This window comes from Brachyistius frenatus, unplaced genomic scaffold (assembly GCF_029030835.1).
Source record: "Brachyistius frenatus isolate BFR_SWC_R1_liver_20210118 unplaced genomic scaffold, ASM2903083v1 Contig_134, whole genome shotgun sequence".
Classification (NCBI taxonomy): domain Eukaryota; kingdom Metazoa; phylum Chordata; class Actinopteri; family Embiotocidae; genus Brachyistius; species Brachyistius frenatus.
In genome coordinates, this window is record NW_027210733.1 from 1,021,826 (window position 1) to 1,033,998 (window position 12,173).

The window sequence follows — 12,173 nt, forward strand, 5'->3', positions numbered from 1 at the left end:
TGTGAAGAAGGACACAGATATACATGAATATATATATTTTGTCCGGAAGCATTTAAATTTGAGACTGTCCTCTCAAATTAATCAGACTAATCCATAACTTTGGCCATATGATTATTATTGTAATCATGATGATGAAGCTAACGTTAAGTCAAGTTTTTGGAAAACACAAATGATGTGTTATTGATGTAGCACTAGATTAAAAAAAAAAAACATCTGTTTTAGCTGGCATGGACAACAAGGTATTTTTAGTGTTTAGTGCCCAGCATTCTTAGTTTGCTACAGCTCTGATTAACTTCTTCTCCACAGCTGAAGCTAATGAGTATCACAGTACTTTGACCCATCTGCTATACTTTTTTAAAAGATCTGAAGAAGAAATAACATTCAAAGAAAATAGTCATTTACAGGGTGGAAAAATATAGAAAACAGCCTTTCCCATGAAAGCTGAAGGTTCGAAACGTGGCTCTGAGCTGTAATGACTCAAAGTCAACAGTTCAAGGTTTCTATACTTGAGGATGGTGAGCCATCCTCGAACTCACTGAGCCTCGTGATGTGTCTGAGCAGGCGGAAGTACATCTGAAATAATCAAGATTAACAAATCAAATTCAGGAAAATACTGCTTATATTTTAGGTGCAGAAGACATATGGACGCGTGCCGGGTTGGAATAATTGATTTCATGTGACTGAAATGTCTCCATACATTTTGATTAGGGCGAGCGTTGGGCCACACAGTGGTAGCATGACAATAATATACCCTGACAGGCATGGAGCGAGCAGGGGGCGTCCAGAATCTGAACCAGGGGCACCACTACAAGTTGTGGTCTCAGACCGGGTGGATGATGTTAGTGTTGGGCTGGTTCAGCACGGTCTGTGACCTTCTCTCCACATGTGTTCTCCGTGGGGCCTCACTCTGTGTTTGTGATGGTATTGGTCCTGCTGGGGAATGCTGCTATGCATGGCTGTGCCTGAGGTAGTGTCCTGCTGGTATGTGGACTTCTCCAGATGTGAGGGAGTGAAACTAATGTATGTTAGGCTAAAAACAACTCTTCTTTTCTCTTGTAGTTTATATACCAGCAATAGTTGGGTAGAGAAGGATGACATCATCAACGCATAGTGCACTGCATTGTTTTGTTCATTTGGTGTTTCCAGCTATGCTATGATGTTGCTGAATTTGAAGTTTGGCAGAGGTGGAAGATGTATTTTAATTTGTTACTTAAGTAATAGCACCAATACAGAAATGTCAAAATACTCCATTCAGAGTGAAAATCCCACATGGAAATGTATACCCAGGTACAAGTGCATAAATATCAGCAGCAAAATATAGTATATGTATACTAAATGGTCCCTCTGACAGATATATTATTATGTATAACATATGACATCATTAGATTATTCATATTAAAGCATAATTTTATGATCCATTGTGTCCAATCTCCATCTTTAAAGTAACTGAATAGGAAAGCAAATTTAGTGGAGTAGAAGGTAAAATTTTGCCTCTGAAGTAAAAAGTTGCATAAAATGGAAATACTCGAGTATAATACAAGTACCTCATATTTGTACTAAGATGCAGTACTTGAGTGAATGTGCTTAGTTCCTTTCCAGCATTGAATTCTGGTCTTTGTGGATCATGACATGTGATAGTTAAAAAAGTGTTTCCAAAGAGGATTGGACTTATTATTGTTATTGTGTAATAAGTGTTAAGGTGGAGAAAGGTATTAGGTTAAAGATACAAGCCATATTTTGTGTACGAAAACACAATAGTCTAGTAGTCTAGTTTCTGGCAGTATGTTTTGTGCCTGATATTTTCCAGTGAATTGGAGCTGCCAGGTTTCTTTTTTTAAATTTTATTTAGTTCAATAATCATCATCATCTTTGCTGGGAAAAAAACAACACAAAGTTGTTTTATTGTGGCAGCTACCATTAAAATCTGGCTCAGGTTGTCTGTTCAGGCTTTCATGGTCAACACTAATTTTCTTTATTTCTGGATTGTTACATCAGTGCACCACCAGAACTGCTGGAGCTTTTGCTTTTTCAGCACGATGTTATTCAAAAAAAAAAAGTAATAAAAAACATCAGGTGGTCCCTTATAACCTTTTTTGTATCATCTATCAAAAGCCTTCAGTAATGTTTAAACATTCTCCTGAGGTAAGAATAAATGTTTAAAGAACTGATAATCATAAGATTAGTAACTCGTTTTAGTTACACGTATAAAATTATCTTTTAACTTTAGTAACTACTTACACATGATGCACTTCCATTTTGTTTCGAATACTGGAAGCACAATGCAAAAGGTTTTCGAAACTAATGTAGTTACATGTTAACTAATGAAACTCTTTGTTCGCAGATTCCTGAAAGGATTGTTAAATGTCTCATGTCAGTGAAGACCGACAAACTGGGAAAGGAGGAAATGAGCTGAGTGCTTTATTGAAATGGGAGATTGCTGAGTTGAGCGAGAGCAGGAGGAGTGATTCGTGTGTGTGTGTGTGTGTGTGGGGGGGGATCTCTTCTCTCAGCTCTGCATGACAATAAACTGGGAGATGGAGACCAGTGGAAGAGCACACAGGGAATGGATGCAGCTAGCACGACAAAAGGTTTGTTTAAGGCTGTCGTTTTTTTTTTTTTTTTTTTTTTTTTACCCCGAACGAAAAGACTCAAGTAGCCAAGGTTAGTCAGAGAGATGCATCACTGAACGGGGCTGATTTCACTGCTGCTCTGACACTAATCAACATTTGTTTGTTGAATTTTTCACTTAACGATATATGTATTAATTACAGCATCCTCGAGTGTGCATTTCATGTTTGGAACCACTGTACAGCACCGTGGGAGAGAGTGCACGTTATTGTTTGCAACACTGGGGATTACAAGTGAGCCTGGTCTGTGCCAGAGCCTGCTGCTGCAGAGTCAGGCCGGCTCGAGATTGAAAAAGTCTTCATGCCGGGATGCTGAATTAAACATCGCATGCGTGCCATCCTCAGTCTGCACTCCTTCAAACATTTCCAAGAGTGTGTAATTAGTCACACAGCGCTATCTCCTCTTTTGGAGAAGTGACACTCCGAACACACACGAGGCTAAAATCTGGATTATCGCATATGGTCAAAGTGTCCCGCAAAGAGGAGGGACACTTATGACAGCTTAAATCCCAGAGGGAGTCCCCCAGCTAGCACCACTTCTCAAAAGATGTGTTCTCTGAAACCTTTTTGAAACTCAAGCCACCTGTCTGTTCATGTAAAAATACTTTTAGGGAGATGACTGTGTAGAGACTGCAAAAAAAAAAAAAAAAAAAAAAAAAAAAAAAAAAGTTATTCTGTTTCAACCAGGATGCATGATAGCACAGATTCATCACGAGCCTCTGAAGAAGCGAGATCAAGATCTGTGCTTGTGGTGCCACAGAGTCAAAAAAGTCAAGTAGGCCCCCCGTAGATAAGCCATATGGCCCAGGATGACTTTCATGGGTGTATATGTGTGGCGGCCAGCACCATGCCAGTTTCTCTGCTGATTTCTCATTATCGAGGAATAAATAGAACAAGACAACAAAACAGTGGCCCTGTTGTGTCATATCCATTCTGACTTCGGTGTGAGACAGATGGTACATACTAAATGGCAAGATTTGAGAAGTTGGGGAAACTGGGCAGCAGCACTAAGCACAACAAACAACAAACTGTGATGAAGATTGCACTCTACTCTGCCCCTGTTCTCCACGTTTTAGTGAATCACATCATCATTTTCTTTCTGTCAGCTGATTCGTGCTTCATACCTCAGTGTCACTTTTAACAGCAATCAGATTGACTGCGCTCACACTCGTTCCTGCATTATTGCCTGCACAAGCTAAGTGTGTGTTTGTGGCAGTGGCGTGGGAGGCTTTAGGGGAGTCACAGGGAACAGCAGATGCCAGGCCTCTTCCAAGGTGGCGGACGGGTGGGCAGGCAAGGCAGACAAGTGCAGCATGCAAAAAAAATAAAAAAATAAACTGAGGCAGAAAGGCTACCTGTAAATATAGCACAGCAGCTCAGAAGCTTCGGTTTCCATTAAATAGCCATGTATTTCCCAGCTCCTGGCTTTATTGCACCGTTGCTTCGGGAGCTGGGGCCCTGGAGGCTCTTCAACATTATTAGCAGCTCACAGTACATAATCCCACAGCAGATTCTCGTCTATCTTCAGACCAGGCTGAGATATATAGAGAGATGAGGAGTGAGAACGAAAGGGGTGGGTGGGGCGGGGGTCTGGTGGTAGTTGGTGAGTAGAGGAGGGAGGCGGGGTGGTGGCAGTTGCCAGTCTTTGTGAATTCAAGTCATTGATGCTAAGAGACAGAAAGAGGCAGACATACATTGTAAAAGCCTCTGTGTTTCTCATCATGCTAACCCAATGACAGACACCAGATGGTGGCCGGTCTCTCGAGAGGTCCCGTGCGTCTCACTAAGTCATGAGGCCAGACACTGTGCCAGTGCCCTCCTCTGCCATTCCTTTAGAAGGGGATGGAGCCACCACATTCGGCCTCCCCGATGTGTCGGCCTGGTTCCACTTCTACGATGCTGGACACGCTCAGGTGCTCTTTGCCACAATATCAGACAGAAAATATCGCTTCTTGTTCTCTGCAAGAAATATTAGAAAACGATACCAGATTTTCCTCTCAAACATCCTCAATCTTAATGTTCACAATGACAAGAAAATCCCATAACAGCTTTAATTCATCATGTTCAAGGGTTGCACAGTGAACGTGGCCTTGCAGACCAGACACCGGCTCGTCATCATTGATGCAATTTGAGCAAAAGACCTAAAAACTGTCAGACAAAACGTTCGTTCTGGTCATTTTCACTCTGTCATCTGTAGGTGTTCAATCAAAAGACATTTAGAATACAAACCTCTTCATCATCTTATAACTAAATAATCAAAAGAAAGAAAGTGAGTTTTCAGGCTTTGTTGTGATTGTAAAGGGTTCAGACGGTTCAAAAACGAGTTTATGGTGGTTTATGTTCTGGCGGTCGTCATAAGGACAACATAAGGCTGTTTGGTGCTGAATTAATACCAGCAAAAACATTACACCAGGAGCTACAATATGAGGCCTTTGATAGACAACTACTGGGTTATGTGACCATGAAGGAACTGCACGAAAGGAAGGAGAAGAAAAGAGAGCAGAGAAAACCCTGGAAATGAAAGCTGCACTGTCACATGAGTACGTGATATGTTCTTCAAATAGATGAGACATCAGGATGATGACATTCCACAATTAGAAACTGCGTGCACCAGCTCATCACACACTGTGGTGTTGACATCCCGTGTCAGGAGGTAAAGATACAATCTTAATATCCTTCAGTGAAATGTCTCATTAACATTGTTAATGCACGTCGTATTCACAAATTTGTGGCACTAGCCTGCTATTAGATAATCACTAGATTAGACGCCGTGAGGGACAGGGCGCTGGAGAACAGGCACGGCACCAAAACATCCCTCGTACCACGTGCTTTTCTCGTGTGTCCGATGCAGATAGATTTGTTGCTATTACAAAAAGAGAAAAAAACAAAACCCAATACCATCCTGAAAGGACTTCCTGTGCACTCTGCGATTACAGGCCCTTGATGGCACAAATACAGCGTCGAACCATCAAACCGCCCAATTCACCCGACTCTTTGTTTTCCGTCTTTCAGTTTGTCATGTGGAACCCGTAATCTGGCCCACATGGGTGTGTGCTTTTGTTCTCCTAATCCTTTCTAAATTAGAGAGATCTGAATTTAAGATTGCAGCCAGATATGCGATTGGACGTACTGTATAGGCAAGGACATATCTGGGGTTTTGTTTGTCGCCTCTTTTCTTCGAAATGATTGGTAACACATTTCCAACACAACCCGCGATTTACTGATAATGTGCAAACACAGCTCTTGGTTTGTGATATAATCTGTGTGAGAAGAAAGTAGACAACAACTCTAAACAGTTTGCACTGGCTTGTATCCAATCATCATATATCATACTGACAAACAAACAAATAAGCAAAAAAAAGTGTAATGCTGTGCAATATTTATCACTTTATATACTTCTTTACCACCCTTACAGAAAAAACACATTCATTTCAAAAATATATATGATCACGTGAAAAATGTATGTATGACCATAGAAGCAGTTTTGAGCTGAAGATTGGGAACCTGATTTTTGGAGTGCAAATAAAAAGAATTGAAACCTTTGCAGCAAACAGACATTAAAGAAAGAGCCTTTCTTCAAATGTAAATGCGAAGTCAGCAGGACAAATTAAAAAACATGTAACACTCATTCTATGCAAAAGTTTGGCCACCTCAGCTCGTGAACTCCTTCTGTAGCAAAGAGTCTCTCCAAACTTAATTTATACATTTTCACTATCTTCTAAAAATTTTCATTTTCAGCTGTCTTGTAAGAGCAGAATGTTTGAGATTCATCCCAGACTTTTGGTGAGGTCCCTGGACTGTGCAAGAGCTTCAGATCCGCTTTCTTCAAGTAGTTCTTGATTCATTTGAAGGTGCATTTTGAATCGTTGTCCAGCCTTTTTTCAGTTTCTATTTTTCTACTGAATGCATTAGATGTGCAATCAGAACTTGCCAGTATTCACTGGTCTCTCTTGTGTCAGTGGCTGTCACTGAATACTTCACAGAAAATGCTGCTGCATGAATGGTTTCACTCAATTTTAAATCCATCTGTTTCCACAAAAACTCAGGTTATCAACAGCTGCTTTGTCTACTTCAGGCACTGACTGTCGTCACGAGGTTGCGGGTATGGTTTCCTTCTGATGACACTCATGGGAATTTGTACTTTTTTTGAATTTGTTCTTTGTAAATCAAAACTGTGTTGGAAAATGAACAGTGTCTGGGCAGAGTCTGATCAGTACAATGAGTTTGATTAATACAATGAGTATGTGCAGACAGTATGTGTGAAGCAGAAGAGATGGATTCACAGAACATGCTTGTGTGAGTTTCACAAGAGGAATAAGTTCTGTGCTCAGCACTCGGCGATGCCAGCTGAGGCAGAATGTCGATGCCGCAGTGAATGAGACGTTGTGGAACCTGTACTGCAGGAGCTACAAGATGTGACGGACCAGTGGAGCTGGAAGGCACATGGGAATAAGCTAAATCAGGCTTTGGATACACTTGTTAGTCGGATCAATTCATTGTTGGTTTTGGTTTCTTTTCATGGGATTTGGTGAAAATAAGAAAGTAAAATCACCAAAATTATCTTTTCACTGCCATATCTTCATGACATCTCAGGAAAGTGCATGCTGGAGGAGCTTTGTTATAGTTTTAAAGCCTTAACTTGTTTCGGAGGAATCAACTTGCTTCATTTTCAGATACTTATTCGGTTGCTTAGAAGAGCCCAACATGTATATTGAATATTAATGCAAAGATTTTGAAGAATTTATCGGGCCATCAGCTGGCAAGTCCAACTGGAAAATATTAACTCGCTTTGAAATCTCTAATGAGTCAATTAGGATCTAAAAAACAATAACTGTTCTTTTTTTCTTTGCTTATGAAATCAAGAGTAACAGTGCATTTGAGACGTCATATTTTGGTTTTTTTTACTCCAAAGCAAATAAAATTGTGTGTATGCACTTTAGATAAATGACACCAGTGGTTTCCCCCCCGGAAAAGAGCATTAAATCTGCTGTACGTGCATGTCATTGCTTCACATGTATTGTGCTTCCCGGCTCCCCTGTGGCAAACCCCTCGGCTGCCTTGCACTGGCTGCTCTGCGATTCTGTTCACTGCCAACCACTCGCCACTTAACATCTACTCAGTCGCATTTCAGGAGCATTTCACGTCTTCCCCGGTTTTTCACCTTTTCCTACCCTCCTCCCATAACCTGCCCCTGCTCTCCATGCTCCCGTTGCCCGCCTGTTAACTCGCCGTCCTCTCGCTCTCCGCAGCCTTTCCGTTGGCTGCGGTGACATTTGCCATTTAGACGAGGGAAGAGGGACACTTATCCAAACTCTGACCTTTCCCCCTCTTTGGCATCACTTACAGGTTCCCGGCCAATTGAACTTTCAGAGGCTAAAAATAAAATTGCACATATTGCGTGTAATTGGTTTGTGTTTTGAGTTTGTTTGAGCTGGCTTTCTCTTTCCGATGATCTTTACTGGCTAACCTGTCTGAACACTATACTTTACTGCCTTACTTAATTCAGGTAACTGCTGCAGCTGCAGTAAAGGTTAATGAATGCTCATTGAATGCCACATGCCATGGGCCGCTTAGGGGCATTATGTATTCAGCTTATTCAGTGGCTGGCCTACTGACGATCTACTGTACATTTTCTGTCCACAGCAGAGCCACTATAAATATCCTCATGAGACGGTATAAAGATCTCATTATATCCAGACTATATGTGAAGGACAAGTGCTTAAAGTTTATACCCCCTGTTATTTCTCTGCTATATTATAAAGAAAAACTCTAGAGTTAAACAACAGCTAAAACCAGGCAGACTGCTGTAACCCAACAGGTTTCTACTAATTTAAGTCTTAGAAGGGCTCGAAAACTTCAGAAGTGTTTGCCGAGATGAGGCTTACCTGACATGTCAAAGACAGAGCCATCCAGCAATCACCTTGTCAAAGCTGTGATCTCCCTTTCCTTCCCTCCAGCAGCAGCAGTGGCAGCTGCAGCAGGGTGCTAGTGACACATATGGCCAATTATAGGTGGAAGTAGAGAAGATGATGTGAGCTGAAAGCTTGTTCACACGTGGCGTGTGTCCAGACGGCCAGAGGCTGCATGGTGGAGTGCCGTGGGAGAGAAGAATTCATCAATAGCTCTCCTCTCCTCTCCTCTCCTCTCCTCTCCTCTCCTCTCCTCTCCTCTCCTCTCCTCTCCTCTCCTCTCCTCTCCTCTCCTGTCCTCCGCACATCTGTGACAAATCAAAGACTACTTTTTAGCTGATCAATACTGCCCCTTAACTTCCCTTTATTACTCAGCAGCCAGAATAAGGGTTAGAGAGGGAGATGTAATATCGAGTTCATAAATCATGCAGTAAAAAAAATGTCACCGGGGTAATTGTGGTTTTCTAACACCCTTTAAAAGGAAGGCAGATTGTATTAGCAGGTTAAAGTCGCCCGGCGACCCTCGTTCCTTCTCATTATGAGCTCACGGAAGCGTCAACAAATCTTAAACGTTACAACACTTCTCAGCGGAAATCTGGACTCATTTCTCAAATACTGTACGTCCGCTGAAATATGCACATTTGCAAAGTGATTGGCACTAACCATGATTGACTCTCACATGAAAGCCGAGTCTTCTGGTATTACATGATAAGATTGTCATGGTCAAACTCATTGTCTGGGCTGTTTTTCTTTTTTCGCAATCATTAATTTGCTTTGCGTATTACTTTCTCCACTGTTGGTTTCCTAAACAACGCATAACGCAAATAAGTGGAATGATTGCCTCATTAAGGTGCTACAGAGTGCTGTTTTTTTATAAGTCTTTCTCCGCTCTCTCTCTCAAATGAATTTCAATTGGCCAATAATTTCTCACCATACCCCCGAGTTACAGCGTTTTTGTCACATCTTTTAGTGATTAAATGGATCGATTTCTGTTCTCGGTGGGTGATTAATCCCACAGGGTTAGAGAGATTACAGAGGGGAGCCACAGAGAAGCCTTCTTAATGGATTCACACAGAGAGCCCTCCATTCATTGGGCTAATGATATTGGATTACGGGACTGAGGCTTCAGAGCGGAGAGGGAATACACACAAGAGTTAAAAAGCTACAGGGAAAAGGGGGGTTTCATGATGAGAAAAATCGAGGGGCAAGGAGTCACATGCGAAGAATGACCTTGAACCACGTGCTGTCCGAGTGACCCTTCCTGCTGTTTCTCTGACTGGGACTGGAAAACTCAACACCTGCTTGGCTGGTGGGGATTCAGATCTCAGCTCTTATCTCGTGTGATAGTCTTGCAGTGAAGTCTCACGTATGATTGATCATAGTCATTATTAGTCAGTGGGATGGGTAAGCAGTGCAAGGGGCTCAATGCAGCAAACCACTGTAGCCACCACAGTCATTAGGGTGTCCCACATAGCCCAGCTGTTTCAGGCTGGAGGGAGCTGGAGTGTGTATCAGGTGATGCTCGGGCAGCGATGGCTGTTCAGATGTTGGTGACAGTGGGTGGGGCTTCAAAGTCATATCTCCTCTCCACAGTTGGACGTGGAAGCAGGAGGGGAAGCTGTGACTCTTGCGGTCCAGAGGACTGGAACTCTTCTACAGCCTGGCGATCTGTGTCACGCCCCACGGCTTCAAACCTCCTCTAAAGCTCTGTCAGCTCCCAGCAGGAATCAGCGCCTGTCTAAGCAACAGTCCAGGAGACAGGGGGGTTAAAATGGGGACGCAGGGGGTGAACGAACTGGACGGGGAAGGTGGAGGAAGGAAAGCGTATCGTCAAGTTTTTTTTAAAACACATGTATGACCCATAGGGGGGATCAGAGGCCCCAATCACAGCTGGAGGTCATCCGTGTTACTGGGAGGGAATAAGAGGAGAAGCTGGCTGGAGTCGGTCACCGCACAAGCTTTAGTCCCTTTCCATCTGGAGTGTATAGACTGAATGCCTACAGACTGTGAGAGACTACAGAGCAGGAAGCACACACTTTAATCTTTCTCTAGATTTCTAAGTATCAATAATTTGCTTGTGTGTGTCTGTAAGGGATATATTTACAGTGTTTTTCCATTTCCTTTTCTACCTGCTTTTGACCACTGAATCAAAGCTGTTTTCACATCTGGACAGATGCGACTTCGGTGCATGTTTTGAACCGGTCATACCACTGCACACTCAAATGGGTAGTGACAGGTCATGAGGGAGCAACGTAGAAGCAAACAGGGCCCTGAGGTAACTGTGTCTCATCCAGGAGCAAAGGGCAGTTGCTGTCAGGAAACTGTGAACCAACTAAAAAAAAAAAAAAAACAAGTGACCGGGTGCCCTGAGCAAGGAGTGACACACTGTCCCCAGTCCACCCTGTGTGACGCAGCCTGGCTAGGATACCCCAAACATCACTGACGCACATCACTGCCTCCACACACACGTCTGTACTACAGTAAAGTTGTGTTTAAGTAGGAATGTTTCTTATTTAATGGGCTGGTTGTCTCTGTTAATCCCAATTAATGTCCCAATTGTAAAGCATTTAAAAGGAACTGCAGACAGTTTTTGCACTTTCAAGTCTGTTTACATGTCTAGGGATGAACAATATTAATGCATATGTGGAGGAAAAGTGGTCGAAAGCCTTTTTGTGGCTCCAGAGGGAGATGTATAAAATCTGATAAATTGCCTTAATTGGTTTCATCTCAGTCAGCGTTGGTTGGGGCAGAAAAGTAAGTACAAATTTGAAAATGAAGAAATGTATAAATAAAAGAAGGAGGGGGGGGGGTGTGGAGTTGGAAAGCAGTGAGACCTCTGCAGCGAGCTCCTCCTCTCAGCTTGAGCCCTGCAGCTCCAGGCTGCTTCAGCCGCTAGCAAAACACACCTGAATGTCTGACTGAACTGTTGGTGGTTGCGTTGCATTGTCGATAATGTATGCGCCAAGCTCCGACGAGGAAGAAGAGAGCACCGAACATCGATTTCTATCTTCTTTTTAAACTTTCTGTTATGCCGAGCTCGGCCTGCTTGCTGAGAATAAGGAGGCCTAAGAATCAAATGCTTCTGTCAGCACATACTTCTGTCCCTTTTGTCTCCACGGCGTGAATACCATACATTTCATAATGCTCTAAGCTGAAGTAATTACGGATTCATTACTCAGCAGCAACAAGCAGCTCTGCCGAATAATGCATGAACCTCTTAACACTGAGTATGACACTTCAAATCAAAGTTTAATGGGTCTCAAATGGCTTTATCAGCACAGACTTCAGTTGATCAACTTTGACAGTGAATGTGACACCCCACATTAATTTGTCCCCATTTAAAAAAAAAAAAACCTTTTTGTGACTTAAATCCTAAATTAGGCTTAAAAACACATTAACAAAGATCAGCAAAGAGTTTTCCCCGAGAAATATTGAGAGATTATTAAGGAAACCTTGTAAATTTCAGACCAATCATATCACGGAAATACTAATCCTACTGAGTCCAATACAACATTAATGACTTTAAATGTAAAAAAAAAAATGATAGACTTTGATCTTTGAAATCACTTCTTGAGACCTGATTTAAAAAAAGGCACTCACCTAATTCCTATGTTATTGATTACAATTATAAATGCCC